Below are 17443 nucleotides of genomic sequence, written 5' to 3'. Positions count from 1 at the left end.
CCTGCTGTTTGAAGAAAACTAATGAAATTTTATGTCACAAACATGAGTTCCTGATGGAATACAGACTGAAATTTTTACATATGCAAGTGAGTAAGGTACCAGAAGAAAACACAAATGCTTATTTTGCAAGGTATATTTTATGTTGACAAAGGCCTTCCTAAGAATGACCTCATAAGCAGACATCCTGAAGGTTGATTTAGCAAACTAAAATTAAAACTGCCTCTGTTTCAGAAGACAAATTAACAAAATGAAAGAGAGCTTATGTGGAAAAATATTGACTTTATTATATATATATTCAGATGAAAAGTATGTTTTCATTTTATAGGGAATTCATTATATTCCTTTTTTTTTTTTTGAGTCAGAATCTCGCTTCTTTGCCCAGGCTGGTGTCCAATGGCACAGTCTTGGTTCACTGCAACCTCTGTCTCCTGGGTTCAAGCAATTCTTCTCCCTCAGCCTCCCAAGTAGCTGGCATTACAGGCAGGTGCCAGTATGCCCGGCTAATTTTTGCATTTTCAGTAGAGAGGGGGTTTCACCATGTTGACCAGGCTGGTCTCGAACTCCTGACTTCAAGTGATCTGCCCACCTTGGCCTCCCAAAGTGCTGCAATTACAGGCATGAGCCACTGTGCACGGCCTGTATTATTATATATTATATGATATATATTACTGATAATTACATCATATGTATTATAGATGTTATATATGTCAGTTATATATACACATTAGATGAAAAGTTATATGTATATATATAGATGAAAAGTACATTTTCATTTTACAGGAAATTCTTTCAAATCCAATCATCAAAAACTCTAAAATTGGGCAAAGTACATTTCTCCAGATCTACAAGTTACTTATGTACATAGAAAAAAGTCCTTTGCATTTCTGGTTTAAGAATTTAAATAAAAAAGGAATGAAACAGTTTTCTATCCACAATATTTGTGAGGATGTTTTATACTCCTGCGTAAAGTTTAAGTTGCTGATTACTTTTCAAATAGATAATTTGGTGGTAAGTACATTTAAAAAATGTGTATGCCTTTTACTCATCAATTCCATTACACTAAAATACTCTTAGGAAATAAAGATACATGCACTTTATTTTTTAACAGCACTTACTTTAAAAAGAACCCAGAGAATAGATCCTATAAATAAATTTCAGTTGCATCCATTGGATGAAATATGTGACCATTGAAGGTGGCAATAGATACAGAAGTATGTTGATGTGTGAAGATGTATTTTTTTATAGCTAGTGAGGAGAAAAATCAGTTAAATTATACATCTGCACAAACATACTATGGTCTTGTTTTAGCAAAACAATATGTACAAAATAAAAATTTGTAATTTCTTACATTTGTATTTTAAGTAAAGTATTTTGAGCATTTGTATTTTAAGTAAAGTTTTTTTCCTTTTTCTTATCTGTGATTGCTGCAGTGAGCATGTACAAAACTTGTAGTAAAAGTTTATTATTAATGGAATAATCCTTGGGAAGAGAGGAATATGAATCTTGCATTGATAAAAATAATTTCTCACTTTCTATTTTTTATCATTATTGTGTGTATTGTTCTTTGAACTTTTAGCCTTTTCAGAAGTAAAATGGGAATGTTTTTATCTGTTTCCAGATTTTATCTATATATTTTATTATGTACATTTTTCTTATACATTCATTCCATTTATGCAAACAATGATAGATTAATCATTTCATTTTAATTGTATTCTTTAAAAATAAAAATACATATAAATAATTACTGTTGCAAAATTATTGCTTTATAGGAGTTTATTTAAAAATATTGAACTCCCCAACTGTATTTATCCATTCTTTCATTTGATTTATTCATGAAACATAACCTGAGTACCTGTTATGTAGCAGACATATTCTACTATCTTTCAGGACCCTTCTATCCTTAAAAGCTTCGTGTTTACCTGCCCTGCCTGCACAAGCTGAGAGATTTAAAATAGGACTATTGGGACTGAATCTCCTTGAAACTTTATCTCCCACCTTTCAAACAAAAGCATTTCTGAAGTTAGAAAATAGTAGAAGATAACCTTTAACTGCCCTTTCAAAAGTTTGTCAGTCTTAAATACTAATATTAATCCTCGGAAAGCCTTATTTGCACATATTCTGTAAGTGTAAGTATTGAATAAAATGAGCCATACATGTATTCATTTGAATCATGAGTTTCCTTTGGCTTCAAGTTGTTTGAAAATCAAATAATTAATTTGTTTAAAAAAATGCATGATTATTTCAGTGCTCTTTTCCCATAGTCCCTTTAAGAACTAAAATGTATTTAAGTTTCAGTTACATGCCTGGAACTGCCCTAGACCTGAGTTACCATATTCTACTTAATGTAAGCTCTCATGGATTGTGTGATGCCCCATTATTTTACGTATCAATAAGATAATTTTTAAAATGCTACCAATTATATTTATAATAAATCATTGATTATAAGTGGCATTCCAATGTCAGAGGTGTTAAAATGTGACCTACTCTTTAAACCATCCTGCAAAGTAGGTATAATTGTATCATTTTACCTAATTAAAATGTTTTTGTTAAGTAGTAGTAGTAGTAATAATATCTGGCTGGGTGCAGAGGCTAACGCCTGTAATCCCAGAACTTTGGGAGGCTGAGGTGAGAGGATTGTTTGATGCCAGGAGTTTGAGACCAACCTGGGCAACAAAGTGAGATTCTTACTCTACAAAATTTTTCAAATAGCTGGGCATGCTGGTGTACATCTGTAGTCCCAGCTACTCAGGAGGCTGGGGATGGAGGATCACTTGAGCCCGGAGGTTCCAGGTTATGGTCAGGTATAGTTACATCATTGCACTCCAGCCTGGGAAAAAGAGTGAGACTTTGTCTCAATAAACATAAATGTTTCAATTATTAAGCTATTGTAGGAACTATTCTAAATACTTTACATAGATTCTCATTTAAGCTTCAAGATGGTGTCCTATGAGATAGCTACTATTGTTATCTTTATTAATGAGGAAGTTGAGGCACAGAAAGGCTAAGCAATAGTTGGTAAGTGACAAAGTTTAAAGTAGGACTCAAGCCCTAGTTGAACTGAATCCAAAGCCTGAGCTCTTTCTACTCAAATAGGCTGCTGTTTTCATTAAGGCAGTGAGCAATAAGAGCTAGTAAGTATTGTACTTTCTTCAAAAAATATCATTTGTTTTGAAGGCAGAGGAAAAACATGCTATTCAATTTCTACAATGACATGGATGATGGTAGGTTTTGAGATGTTGCACTACAGTTTCCTAAAAACTCCTCTTACTCTTGTGGAACTGCTCTACATTTGGCCTGTGCCAGTGGCCATGTGAAAGTGGTCACTCTCCTGGTTAACAGAAAATGCCAGATTGATATCTGTGACAAAGAAAACAGAACACCTTTGATACAGATATATTAGAGCCAACTCTTTCAACATGACATGGATTTGATTTACACAGGTAGAATTAAAATAATAAATTGATCTCATTTAAATGTAACTAGTTGGTGAAACCTGTGGAATGTGTATTTTGAATTCTTAGAATTTACAATCTGTTTCTTGGTCTAATACGGACAGGCTGTCCATTGCCAGGAAGAGGCTTGTGCCGTTATTTTGCTGGAACATGGTGCCAATCCAAACCTTAAGGATATCTAAGGCAACACTGCTCTCCATTATGCTGTGTGTAGTGAGAGCACCTCACTGGCAGAAAAACTGCTTTCCCATGGTGCAAATATTGAAGCACTGGACAAGGTATAGATCAATCAACTTTCTTTCCAAAATATTTGTTTTAACATTGACATAGGTAAGGGTCAATTTCTTTTATATTTGGAAGCTCAACCATTACCTGAATGCAAATCCAAATTAAGTTATTTTGAAATAACTTAATTGTCTAAGATTTTATTTTAAATATTGATCCTTTTAAAGAAACATTAAAGGGCACAGCTTTATAAAATGCACTTTGGAAAACATTTGTGAATTTGTTAAAGGTAAAACCTTTTCAACTTTTTTCTACACAGGGTTATTCTTTTCTTTCTTTTTTTTTTTTTCCTAATTAGTGTAAAACAACACAGGAAAGAAAATATGCCCTGGCAGGTGATTATGTGCCAACAAATGTTCATCACAAGTTGGGCTTTCTCAGTTAGAATAGTAGCAAATCCTAAACTATTTCTTTTTGAAGTTGTATTATGAACTATCTCAGTATGTTTGTTAAGTTTACAGAGCTTTAGTATAACCAAAATGTCAGTTTTAAACACTTAAATCCATGAAGTTAATGAGAATACAGATAGGAATTCTTACAATAATTTAGTTTTAGCAGTCCTGTGAACCAATGATCTATTTGGCTAACAATCTGGGAAAATTATATACCAATATATTTTAAATGAAAACATGTTGGAAAAATTCTTGAAGCAAGTATTATGAGTCTTTTAACCATTTTATTATATATGAGAGCCTGAATTTTGGTAAAACATATGACACCAGAGAAAGAAAATATTTTACATGCAAATACCTGGATTATACACAACCATTTAGTAACACATTTATAGCAAATATAAAAACAGTAGGGCTATGTTCTAATGTGGTACACAGATTTGGTTGCCTCTATAAGTTGAATCAACATGTAAAATTTAGAAGACTTGTGTAGAAATCTGGACTTCAGGCTTATCCTAAAAAGTCAAATCTGGTGTCTCCTGAGTTTTTATCACTGTTTGATCTGCTGTGCAGAGGTTGCCCCTTTGTAGAAGGCATGTATTCTCCAGTTTGCTACTGTGCCCACCTCAGTACTTCCCTTACTCAGGTGACCTTCCTTTGTCATTGCAAGTATTTGAGTTTACAACTCTTATGTTGTAGTATATTTTGATAAAGACTTCAAGGTTTTTAGGTCAGCATGTGCTTGTTTATAACATGTAGTCTATAGAGTTTATAAATCCCTCAGTTATGGAGTTGAATTTTAGAAGTTAGAGGTTTTTAAAACTCTTTTCTTTATATATACCACAAATAGTCACTTCCCATAAGAATGCCTAGAAGCCTTGTTAGGTTATTCCTGGTTATAGTTGGATAATTTATGAATGTTGCAGACATTACATCTTTCTCCTCAGCACTCTTCCTTAAAAATGCAAGTGACTTATTGGCTTTTATTATGCTAGAAATAATCCATGTGGATCAGTATGGGAACTTTTATTGACAAGCACTTATGTTTTTATTTCTGATTTATATTTTCCCTAAAATGAAAAATAATTTTAAATAGCCATTTAAGTGGAAGCCAATAAAAATGGATTTAAAAAGTAGAGCTGCATTAGTGTCCTGGGATTACCATTATAATTGAGAATAGTATTTCTTACTGAGCTTTGGTCTTTTAAGTATTTGTTCTTAAGTTTTCTAAACCTATCTCTCTTACACAGAACATACTGAACTTTCTAACAGTAAAGATAAAAATCTATTGCATTAGGAAAAAAATCTACAGACTATTTAATAATAAGGAAAATAAGTGCATTTGAAGCCAGTCCCTCTTAATTCAGAGCTCTATTTCAATAGTGACCATTTGGAGCAGGAGTGCCTGACATTGGCATCTGGGATCCTGACACCACCGACAGAAATGAATCAAGCAAGTTTGTACCACCCAGAGGAAACTTCCACGCATAATGGGAAGCTTTGGCAGCTGTTTCTCTGAAACTCTTAATTTCTCGAATGTTAATGTTTGCCACAAATAGTTTTATCAAATGGGGATTAGGTAAAATTCAAGAGATTTCTTGGTTATTGGACATAAAATACAGTTTCATAATATTTCTCAAATGCAGATGGTCATGGAGTCTTTCTCTTGGGGTATACTTCTCGGAAAGCAAATATTCTTTGGAATATAGTTTAAGAAACACTGCTTTAGAGAGAATAATTTAGATCATTAATTTATGTAAAAAAGCCAAAATATTTGCTACTATGTCTTAGGGTTTTGGGCTATAGAGACAAAAGTTACAGCCCTCCCCCTCAAGAAGCTCTTGGTTTCAGAGGGAAACAATGAAATGATTACAATGTAGCATGCTAAGTGCTGTGATCAAAGCAAGGATTCTTGGGACTGGTAAATGTTTATTTAAAGTGAGTTTTGGTAATGACCACAGTTAATCCCGGGAGACAGGGGAGGGTTGTTTGCAAGGCAACGAGCAGCGCATCAGAAAGTCCAGAGGAGTGAGAAGGAAGGGACTGCTTTTCATTTACTTCCTTCCTATACTGTATGTTGAAGTTCAAAGCACCTTAGATAAGATTTTCAGTTCTGTTGAGAAATATGTAATTTTGTGAATTATTATCTTTTTCTGCTGTTTTATAGGACAATAATACTCCACTTTTATTCACTGTAATTTGCAAGAAAGAGAAAATGGTAGAATTTTATTGAAAACAAAGCAAATGTACATGTCATTGATAAGCTGAGATGGTACAGTAGTTCTTTTTTTTTTTTTTAATAAAAACCTGTGTATTCTAGAGTGGTAACAGTCAAGTCAGAAATATTAATAAGATTAATGTAATTATTGTCATATAGTGAAAAATATCACCATGAAGAATCAGGTAGACCAGCAAATATTTGAACTGAGTAACATAAAGAACAGTATATAGTAGAATTCATCTTTTCTTATAATATAGAGTGTTTGTTATTTATAATCTGATGTTTTTGCTACTGTAATCTTGTGTTAGCTAAAGGGTTTTGTATTGGTTTTATTATTTTTTTTTTCTTTTTTTTTGAGACGGAGTCTCACTCTGTTGCCAGGCTGGAGTGCAGTGGTGTGATCTTGGCTCACTGTAACCTCCACCTCCCAGGTTCGAGTGATTCTCCTGCCTCAGCCTCCCAAGTAGCTGAGACTACAGGTGCACACCACCATGCCCAGCTAATTTTTATATTTTTAGTAGAAATGGGATTTCACGATGTTGGCCAAGATGGTCTCAATCTCTTCACTTCATGATCTGCTCTCCTTGGCTTCCCAAGGTGCTGGGATTACAGGCATAAACCACTGCACTTGGCCAGTTTTATTAATTTTTATTTTTTTGTTTTTTGTTTTTTTTTTTTTCTTTTTAGTTTTATTAATTTTTAAAGTGTAGACTTTTGGTTTATGACTACTAGCATTGTCATTATTATTGTTCTTTTTGTTGTTGTTGTTTTCAGCCTGCAGATAACTCTTATCTGACCCCTAGCTGATTAGAATTATAATATATCAGAGTAGGAAAGCAATGGGGAAATCTTCATCTAAATCTTTGCCTACTTTAGATAAGTGATCCCAGCACAGTTTATTGGCCACCAGAGGACTATAAGTTAGCAAGTTGTATTATGTCATACCCCTGCGGGACAAGAGGATTCCTTGTTGTCCCTTCCTTTTAGCCTTGGTGATAACTTACAAAGATGAACGCTTGCGCACCCTAGCTGCTTATGGACCCAAGCTAGTACATGCAAACGGTTATTATGTCTACACTGACAGGCAGATATTAAAATAGTAAAGTGTATCAAACTAACTGTTTAAAAAAGTCTTTATTAAAGTTCTTGAGTGGAGTTATTTCTTTGTTATTTTAGAACAGCCCTCATGCTTGCTGTGCGCTATGACTCACCAGCTATTGTCAACATCCTTCTTAAGCAAAATATTAATGTCTTCACTCAAGACATGTGTGGACAAGAGGCAGAAGGTTATGCTCTTTCTCGTGGGTTGACAAAGTAAGTGCTTATGTTAAAAGACCAATTAATACTAAATGGAAGTTTAAAATAATTGCAGTTATTCCATCTTATACATTAGGTGAGAGTTCATAGTTTGGTTCTGGTAGTTTGAAATAGCAGTGAGTTTTACCTTTTAGCCAGAAATCAAGCAGAAGTCTAGATTAGTTAGAAGTAGAGGGCAAGATTTTTTTCAGGATTTGTAAGACCTTTGTCCTTAGGGATCTCAATATTGTTCATTTTATTCTAAGTATAATCCCCATGCATGGGATAAAAGGAGCCACATCTTTGACCTCTTTTCTTTTGCTTTTCTTTTTATAGACACAAGGTCTCGCTCTGTTGCCCTGGCTGCTCTTGAACTCCTGAGCTCAAGTAATCCTCCTGCCTTGGCCTCTCAAAGTGCTAGCCACCATACCTGGCCTGACTTTTCTAATTAGTTGTTGGATCTTGAAATATCCAGTTGAGCAGAAAATCTTGTATTGTCCCCCGGGGCCATCCCCTGTGTCTTCCTTCTTTAAAATTTCCAAGAAGCTAAGGGCTTTCTTAAGTCTGAGGAAGGCAATCTTTCTTCACAAGTCAGAAGAAGGGGGGAAAGGCCATTCTAATCATTCTGTTGTCTCCAGAATGATTCGACTCACTTGCTGTATTGTTGCCGTTGTAACCGGTCCTACAATCTGATAATGATTGACCTTTGCCACCAGGATGCCATCACTGATTCAGACCCCTCAGTTTTCATGGTGATTCATACATAAGCTTCAAAGCTACAGTGTTTATTAGTTTATGTATTTATGCTCAATCATTGTCCCCAGCAACCTGCTCTGGCAGCTAGGCCTCCTAGCTTTACCCACACAAACATTGAGCAAGCTGATGCTTGCCCTACACTAAAAACCTTATTTGGAGCCCACCTCTTAACTAGACTTAGCCTAGGCCTTCATGGTATGTTATCCTTTGAGAGCCATGTTTGTCTTTTCTTTAACCAATATTAGTTGGACTTGTTCTCAATACTCAGGGATGTTCAAATAATGTTGCAGGAAAAGATCAGAGCTCCCTTTCCCTTTTGCTATCAGATCAGTACCTTGAGGCTTTTTTACATCCTGTGCAGCAGCTTAGGCTAGATAGCAGAAGGTTCCATGTTACCTTTCCAGCGAGTAGTGGGAACCAACTTGCAGTTGGCCCCTCAAGCAATGTGTCTTTATAATAATGAAAATCTCCTAGGCTAATCGCAACTCTTTCTCAAGTTTTAAATATATTTTAAAATTCTACCTCACAGGAAGCCATTCAATAAAATTCTCTGAATCTAAAGTGAGTGAGTTGGAGTTAATAGAGCTGAGCCTCATCCATGACTCATAAGTATCCATGTATCAAACAGGACCTTATACTTGTTTCCACAGTACATATTTTAAAATTAGATCAATACAGAGCAGATAAGCATGGCTGCTGCCTAGGGATGGCATACAAATTCAGAAAGCATTCCATATTTTGCATAGCCCCAGGAAGGTCATTTGACTGTTGAGTAGCTCCAAGGAAGTAGTGTGAGTGAAATCAAAACAGGAGACACCCAATATTGAAATTGTGATTATCAGTATGAAACTATTGATGTACAGTGATCTCTGAAATGAGAACAGAGCTGAGTAGTAAGGGAATGTTACATGTTTTTAGTACATGGTTTGGGAATGAGAAAATGTCAACTTGCGTTTCCTTCATGGATCTGAAAAACAATCAAAGCAGGGTTTTGTCTTGTCTGTTAGTTGGAGAGGACCATGGAGATCCAGCATCCTAGCACAGATCTGCTGGCTCAGAGTTTGAGGAGGTAGAGAGGGAGTGGTAGTTGTCCAAGCCAGGTTTTGATACCTGTTAGTTTTCTGCCCTTGTGTGATTGATGAACTCAGCTGTATGGGAGACAATTAGGTAATTACCATTTTAATGGAATATAATTATATATTGTATGTATTGTTAAATTTTTGGTCAGTAAGTTGTGGAATTAGTTATAGACATGCCCTGAAGTATCAAGCCACAAGAATGACAACTAAAACCAAAATTAGCACTTAATATACATCTTCTGAAAACTGTAACATTTGAATATATGAACTTATAGAAAAAATACACCAATGTCCAATATTTGGGATTCCCAAAAATGGTTTCATTGGAATAAAGTCAAGAAGAAATTATTCCATTGCTTACTATTTCTCTGAACATTTAAACAGTGTAATCTCATTACTCGTCCTTAAAGTAGCAAGGTCCTTATTTTTTAGAAAAAAGAATATCATGGAGCCCCTATGAGAAGCAACTTGTCTGAATGAAAATGAAATATCATGGTGGCTATTGATTTACGAGTATGCGAGGACGAATTTCTGATGCATGACATCTTTTGCATGATGTCCAGCTAACTAGAGTAGTAATTTACTGAGCTGTTTTTCCGCTTTGTCTCATTTAATGGAGTGATTTTCCCTTTCTTTAATTCTTTAAATTATAAGGTTAATCAAGTCTTGTAAGTCGTTTTTAATAATTTGAACGTGTATGGACATCTTAAATTCTGATATTATGGTCTGATATTGCCTTAAATGGTTTTAAGAATTTAATATGTTTTGTAGAATATTTTTATTTCAGTGTAAAATAGCAATTTTAATTATTAACTTTTTTTGTGTTATTTATTTATCATTTGTGTATATCATTAGAATTCAACACAATTTTGGATTCATTTTTAAATAAGGGAAATAACTTAAAATGACAAACCCAGGGGTAATTTTGACTGCTCTGAGTAGTGACATTTCCTTATTTCTCTTGGTGGTCCTGCTCTTGATTAAGAAAATGAAAAGTAAGATGTCAATTAAGTGTAGTGTTAATCAAAAAAAGACCAGTTTAAAAATATGTGTAGAATTAAATGGTATATAGTGTATGATAGCATATTGTAAATTTAATTTAAAATTTAACGTTAGTTGGAAATTCAGATTTAATTTAAGAATGTTTATTGTTGTAAGCTAATTTAATAGCTCAAATATTATACGTCCTTGAAAAAACATCATTTATGATCCCTAAAATTCCTAAAGATATATGTTTTTTACAATGAATAATGAAAAAAGATTTTTTAAGGTAGTATTGTCATATGTTTTCCTCTATAGTACACATTATACCAATTGGAAGCTGTTGTTATACAAATGGATCAACTTCTATTATCAAGTTTTAATTATATAATATTGTTTATATTGTGTAAAATAAAGTAATTACAGTGGACCCATGTATATAACGTAGGAGTGATCTCCTGTGTCGTTGAAAATTCTGAGTATTAACTTTTGATGCTTGTTCACTTTAGCTACTATAGCCTACCTATATCCCACCATTGGCTGGAAGGCTTCCTGATAACATAAACAGTTGATGAACACCTGTTTTGTTTGTGCTGCATTATTATACACTGTGTTCATACAATAAAGTAAGCTGGAGAAATGAAGCTGTTAGAAAGAAAATCATCAGGAAAAGCATACTGACCTTTCATAAAGCATAAGTAGATCCTGACAAAGGTCTTCATCATCATCAGGTTGATTAGGCTGAGGAGGAGGAGGAGAGGTGGATCTTGCTGTCTCTGGGTTGCAGAGGCAGAAGAAAATCTGCATATAAGTGAATTCCTGCAGTTGAAACCCTTGCTGTTGAAGGGTGAACTATATTGCATATTGATTTGTGTCACTAAGAAAGTAATTATCTTAGGAATGGGAACTCAGCAATCCCTTTCTGGTACCATAAATAAATGGCAATAAGAAATGTAAAACTGAACAGCAATGCATCCATACAAATAGGAGATTATTTTTTGAAGATAGCTACTGAGCACAGAAGACAGAAAAGCAATTCCTTATTGAGAAGCACAAGTTATATTACATATTCTTAAACAAGCAAAGTGGTTTTATCTGTCATACTTTACACACATACACATACACACATGCACGTATACGCACACACAAAATTAAAAGTCCTGCTGATTCTTAGTGACCAAATCCAGCTGTTTGCAGGGAGCAGTGGATAACACATCCTATAGTTTGGATGCAATTCTTTGGACTTTTTGACTTGTTTTTTGATGAACTGCCTTTAATGGGTGAATCATGTTTTTAGTTGTATAAGAAACAAAGAGAAAGATTAGAAGCAGTAAACAGGAACTCTATTATCAGTAGTAGACTATTACAGTATATTCAATAGTCACATGTTTTTCTCCAGTTATGCAATTTACTTGAATGATGCACAATGAATCAATTATTATTATAAGAGATGGGGTCTCTCTATGTTGCCTAGGCTAGAATTACAGTGTCTATTCAGCAGTACAATCATAGCTCACTATAGCTTTGAACTCCTGGGCTCAAGCAGTCCTCCTACCTCATCCTCCTGAGTACCTAGGACCTACAGTCTTGTGCAGTTACATCTGGCCTGATACACATTTATTTATTTATTATTTATTTTTTATTTATTATTTATCTATCTTTGAGACAGGATCTCCCTCCCTCTGTTAAGCCAGTACTGGAGTGCAGTGGTGTGGTATCTATCTTGGGCTCCTTGCAACTTCTGCTTTCTGCCTTAAATGAATCCTTTCACCTCAGCCTCCCAGGTAGCTGGGGACTACAGGCATGCACCACCGTACTTGGCTAATTTCCTTTTAAGGTTTTCTCTTCTCTCTCTCTCTCTCACTATATTGCCCAGGCTGGTCTGGAAGTCTGCGAACTTCGGGCTCAAGTGATCCTCCTGCCTCGGCCTCCCCAAATGCTAGGATTTTACAGATAGGAGCCACACACCTGGCCTGACAATTTATTATAAAAAGGAATTAAGCCAGTTAAATTGCAGAAAATTGACCACCTTTTTCTTTTTTTTTCTAGAAAACATTTCATATTTGTAAACATTATGGTCAATCATTCAAGATTCTTTTTTTTTAAATTCTGGAAAAACTAGGATTGCTGCTTCTTTCACATTGTTTTCTAACACATTTATTTCTTTTATACTTTAAATCAATCGGATATAGAAATACAGGAAATCTCCAAGTCAAATATCAAGGAAAGAAAAAGGAAAACAAAACAAGATTAGGGAAAAGTTATTCTGTGAGATAGCTCTGATTATAGTCACGTACGTATACCATGTCAAGTTAATAAAATCTTATATAATGCAATTTTTGTGACGGGAGTTCCCAAGACCACCCCAGGTTTGGTGATTCACTGAAAGACTCACAGGATTCAGCAACTAGTCATATTCAGATCCTTATTGATTACAATGAAAGTATAAAGCAAAATGAGAGGGAAAAGGTACATGTGGTCAAGTCTGGAGGAAACCAAGGCACAAGCTTCCAGGAGTTCTCTCCTGTGGAAGTTCCAGGATCTGCTTAATTCTCACCAGCCTCACATTTTGATGACCCATGTGCAGTGATGTCTGCCAGTTACCAGATCTCATTAGGGAGACTCAGCACCCAAGGTTTTTGATGGAGTTACTCTCCCTCACATGTACCCACATTCCAACTCCCAGGAAGGAAAGCAATTGTTCAGATTAACCACATTGTTTCTTATACAACACTTTAGGACACAATGAGCCAGTCTTTAGGGCACGGTGGGAACCTCCCAATTCCAATTTGCCTAAACACCAGCCAGGGCCAGCCTTGCATGCAGGCCTTTCTAAGGACAGCAGTCTTCTTGCTTGTATATGAAATCTTTTCTGCACCAACCAGTTTTAGCCCCAACTTAATTTTTGGTGCTGTTTTAAATTTCATTTAACAGCAAATACTATTATAAGATAAGGTAACTTGGTACTAGTTCTGTTGTATGATCCGTCCTGTGTTGCAGTGCTGGTTACTTCTGGTTGACTCACAGGTATTTGAATGAAATTACCATTAGCAATATTTAGGCAATTATAATCTATCCTCATTATCTCTTTAACCTTTCAGTAAAAGTGTTCAAATTGAATAAGCATTTAATAATTTCTGGTTAAATAAAATTAGAATAAAATGGTCTCTTATTTTGATTACATGAATAATCTAGTTTTATATTGTGCTAAATCCCTGTTTAGAATTATGAAATAAGATAAAATATTCAATCATTGTATCAATATTTTCTTGCCTACACATGCAATTAAATTTATTTATTGATCATATATACTTCAATTTGTGAAATAATGACCACATGCTGTTACTTTCATCTTCAATGATCTCTAATTTTTAGGGTCACCGTGTCTTGCTTAAATATATTATAACAACAGATTCAGTGAATATCCTTTATTTTTTGTTTTTATTTTTGAGACAGAGTTTAGCTCTCATTGCCCAGGCTGCAGTGCAATGACACAATCTCAGCTCATTGTAACCTCCATCTCCTGGGTTCAAGAGATTCTCCTGCTTCAGCCTCCCAAGTACCTGGGACTACAGGCATGCACCACCATGCTCGACTAATTTTTTGTATTTAGTAGAGACAAGGTTTCACTATGTTGGTCAGTCTTGTCTCAAACTCTTGACCTCAGGTGATCCGCCCGCCTTGGCCTCCCAAAGTGCTGGGATTACAGGCATGAGCCACTGCACCTGTCCATCTTTTTTTTTTTTTAAGTTTTGTTCTGGAGATCCTGGGATGCATAGACAATGAATATCCTTTTTTGTTTGTTTGTGAGCTTGTTTGTTTGTTTGTTTTGAGATGGAGTCTCACTCTGTCACCCAGGCTGGAGTGCAGTAGCATGATGTTGGCTAACTGCAGCCTCCACTTCTTGAGTTCAAGTGATTCTCCTGCCTCAGCCTCCTGAGTAGCTTAAATTACAGGAGTCTGCCACCATGCCTGGCTAATTTTTGTATTTTTAGTAGAGACGAGGTTTCACCATGTTGGCCAGGCTGGTCTTGAACTCCTGACTTCAGGTGATCCACCCACCTCTGCCTCCCAAAGTGTCGAGATTACAGGCATGAGCCACCATGCCCAGCTGTTAATATCTTTTTTAAGTCAGTAACTTTATTTCTTAGAGCAGTTTTAGGTTCACAGAAAAATTGAGAGGAAGGTATAGAGATTTCTCATATGCTCCATGCCTCCCACACATGCGTAGCCTCACCTATTATTACTATTTTCCACCAGAGTGGTACATTTGTTACAACTGATGAACTTACATTGACACATTATAATCACTCAAAGTTCATAGTTTACATCAGGCTTCACTCTTGATGCTGTACGTTCTGTGAATTTGGACAAATGTATGATGATATGTATCTATTATTGTAATATTATTGACAGAACAGTTTCACTTCCCTAAAAATTCTCTATACTATGCCTGTTCATCTCTCACTTTCTCCCTAGCAACTCCTGGCAACTATTGATCTTTACTCTGTCGTCATGATTTTACTTTTTTCAGGAGAGTCATATAGTTGGAATAATACATTGGGTATCTTTTTGAATAGTTAAAAAAGCTCCATCGTAATTGAAAGTAGTCATTTAAGATGTACTTTGTCCTTTTGTTTTTCCTCTGCTGCTTTATCATTGTAAAGAATGATATATGCTGATGACATATGCTTTACATACTTAGAAAACATGATTTGTATAGGTATTTGACACATAATGGAAAGGGTTGAGGAAAAGGACACCATGCAGTACCACACAGCACAAACTGGGGCCTCTTGCTCTGTGAGGTGGGTCCAGATAGACTCTCTAGCAGTGAAAGGGGAGAAGTTCCAGGGGTTGTACTTTATAAAACTGGAATCACAAAGTTTTTCTTATTTGCCTTCGGTTAGAAATAACAGCAGGCAGTGAATGCTATAGATAAATACATAGGTTCCTCACTGATCCTCTTCCTTTGAGGGATGAGTTTGACAACAGGCTATTATAATGACATGACTCACCTACAACTAGATTCTGTCATGAGAGATGGCAAGAGAGTTTTGCTTTATGTAAGGTGAAAAAGAATTTTTTTCCCTTACTAGGGAGAAGGGCAAGCGTTGGAACATTCTGATAGTAAAAGGGCATTGATATGGTTTTCTTTCTATATATTTTAACATCATATATACTGCCTGGCAGCCTGCCACACCTCCCCAGTGTTTCTTAAGCTTCTCTCTGAATGTGAAGTGTGGTTTGCAGTGGATAAGCTCTTAAAGGAGTAATATTTCCAGTGGTTTTTCTGAGGGAGGTAAAATGGCAGGTGAATTTGGGCCTTGTTATACATAGGGCAGAACAAATAGCTATAACTAAATAAACCACCCAGCACCTTCCCCAAAGAGTAGTAGCCAGAGTAACACATTGATCTCTTTTCCACTAGCAGCTGGAAAGTCTTTGCAAGGATTCCTGTTTCTGATCTGATTCCTATGTTTTGCTGGCTTCTGGTGATAGGGTGTTTTATCCTAAACTGAACAGTTTGAACTGAAGAGCTAGAGAGGCTGTGTTGCGTTATAACAAAATAAGTACAGTAGTTCCCCCTTAACTATAGGAGATACATTCCAATGCCTCCAGTGGATGCATGGAACTATGAATAGTACTGAATCACAAACTGTTTTTTCCTATGCATACATATATAGGGTAAAGTTTCATTTATAAATTAAAATAAATCTGATGTTATCTGCAGATAGAGTGTGAAAATTGAATTGTGTCATCTGCAGAAATGATTGCTTGCTTGTTGGTGGGGAAAAACTCTCCACACATTTGGTCACAGAAGCCTTTGTTGATGATTGCTGCTGTGGTGTGACAGCAGAAAAAACCATGTCAAGTATGTCTTTCTGCACATATAGTGGATAAGGGGTACTACTGTACGCTCTGTTTTAACTGCCCCTCATGTTTTGGTCCAGAAATCATGCTCTTTGGCACTGTTGATTCATCACACCTGTTCTGCTAACAATAACATTTTTACTCAATCTCATACGGTTTGACTAGGATGACTTGTATACTGCAGTTTACTTGTAGATACCAAATTTTAATAAATTTATTCTTCTTTGCTTTTAATAAGTACAAAGGGAAGTAACAGTTCTTAATTCATTAATTACCTACCAATAGGTATAATTAATGTTAATTCTAATAAGGTCTCAGGCATGCTCCCAAAGGAATTCTTTGTAACAAAGCATCAGTCCTATGCTTTACAAAAACAAACCAAAACAAAACAAAACAACAACAGGATCTAAAGCATACACACAAGTGTGCACAATTTTTTTAATGAAGGTAGAGTCTTGCTATGTTTCCCAAGCTGGTCTCAAACTTCTGGCTTCCTCAGGTGATCCTCCTGCCTCAGCCTCTCAAGTAGTTTTGATTACAGGCATGCATCACTGTGCATTCTTTTGCTTTTAATATTCTGTACATTTATTATTGATTTAAAATGCATTTTTCCTTTCTCTTTAATAGATGTTGGAAGTTCTGATGAATCTGCAGTCAGGTAGGATTTTATAGATGTAAACATTGATGTTAACTAAGGAAATAGAGATGGAAGAAACTAATATCTGTTGAGTGTCGTAGTCTGGGCTGGACATCCTATTATGGTCTATGCATTTATCATCTCATAAAGCCATCACAACATCTGTGTTTCTATAAGCTACTGTTTATTAAATAAACAACTATGGATTAGAGCAGTTGATTAATTGGCTCATGATCCCATAGTTAACAAAGTCGCTGGCCCACTTTGATCATCAGCCTACCTGCCTTCCAAATCCCTTCTCTTGCTCCTCAGCATAGATCAATAGACATCTGTGTAGCACTTGGATCAAGGTATAGGTCTGAATCAGATTAATCCAATTCATTAATTTAATGTCTAAATTAATGAGAGTTTAAATACCTTCAACTCTCATTTAAGGTTATCATTAGAATGTGGTTAGTCCAAGAGTTTGT

The 17443-nt window shown here is 35.5% G+C and overlaps 1 pseudogene; it reads left to right on the top strand.

Annotated features, from left to right (window-relative positions):
- LOC108522144 (ankyrin repeat domain-containing protein 20A2-like) overlaps window positions 1-17443 on the top strand; it is a 40459-nt pseudogene that overhangs the window by 1222 nt on the left and 21794 nt on the right.

This window comes from Rhinopithecus bieti, unplaced genomic scaffold, assembly GCF_001698545.2.
Source record: "Rhinopithecus bieti isolate Rb0 unplaced genomic scaffold, ASM169854v2 scaffold_64463, whole genome shotgun sequence".
Taxonomy (NCBI): Eukaryota; Metazoa; Chordata; class Mammalia; order Primates; family Cercopithecidae; genus Rhinopithecus; species Rhinopithecus bieti.
Note: the sequence above shows the minus strand (reverse complement) of the source record. Positions and strands in the feature narration are given on the sequence as shown.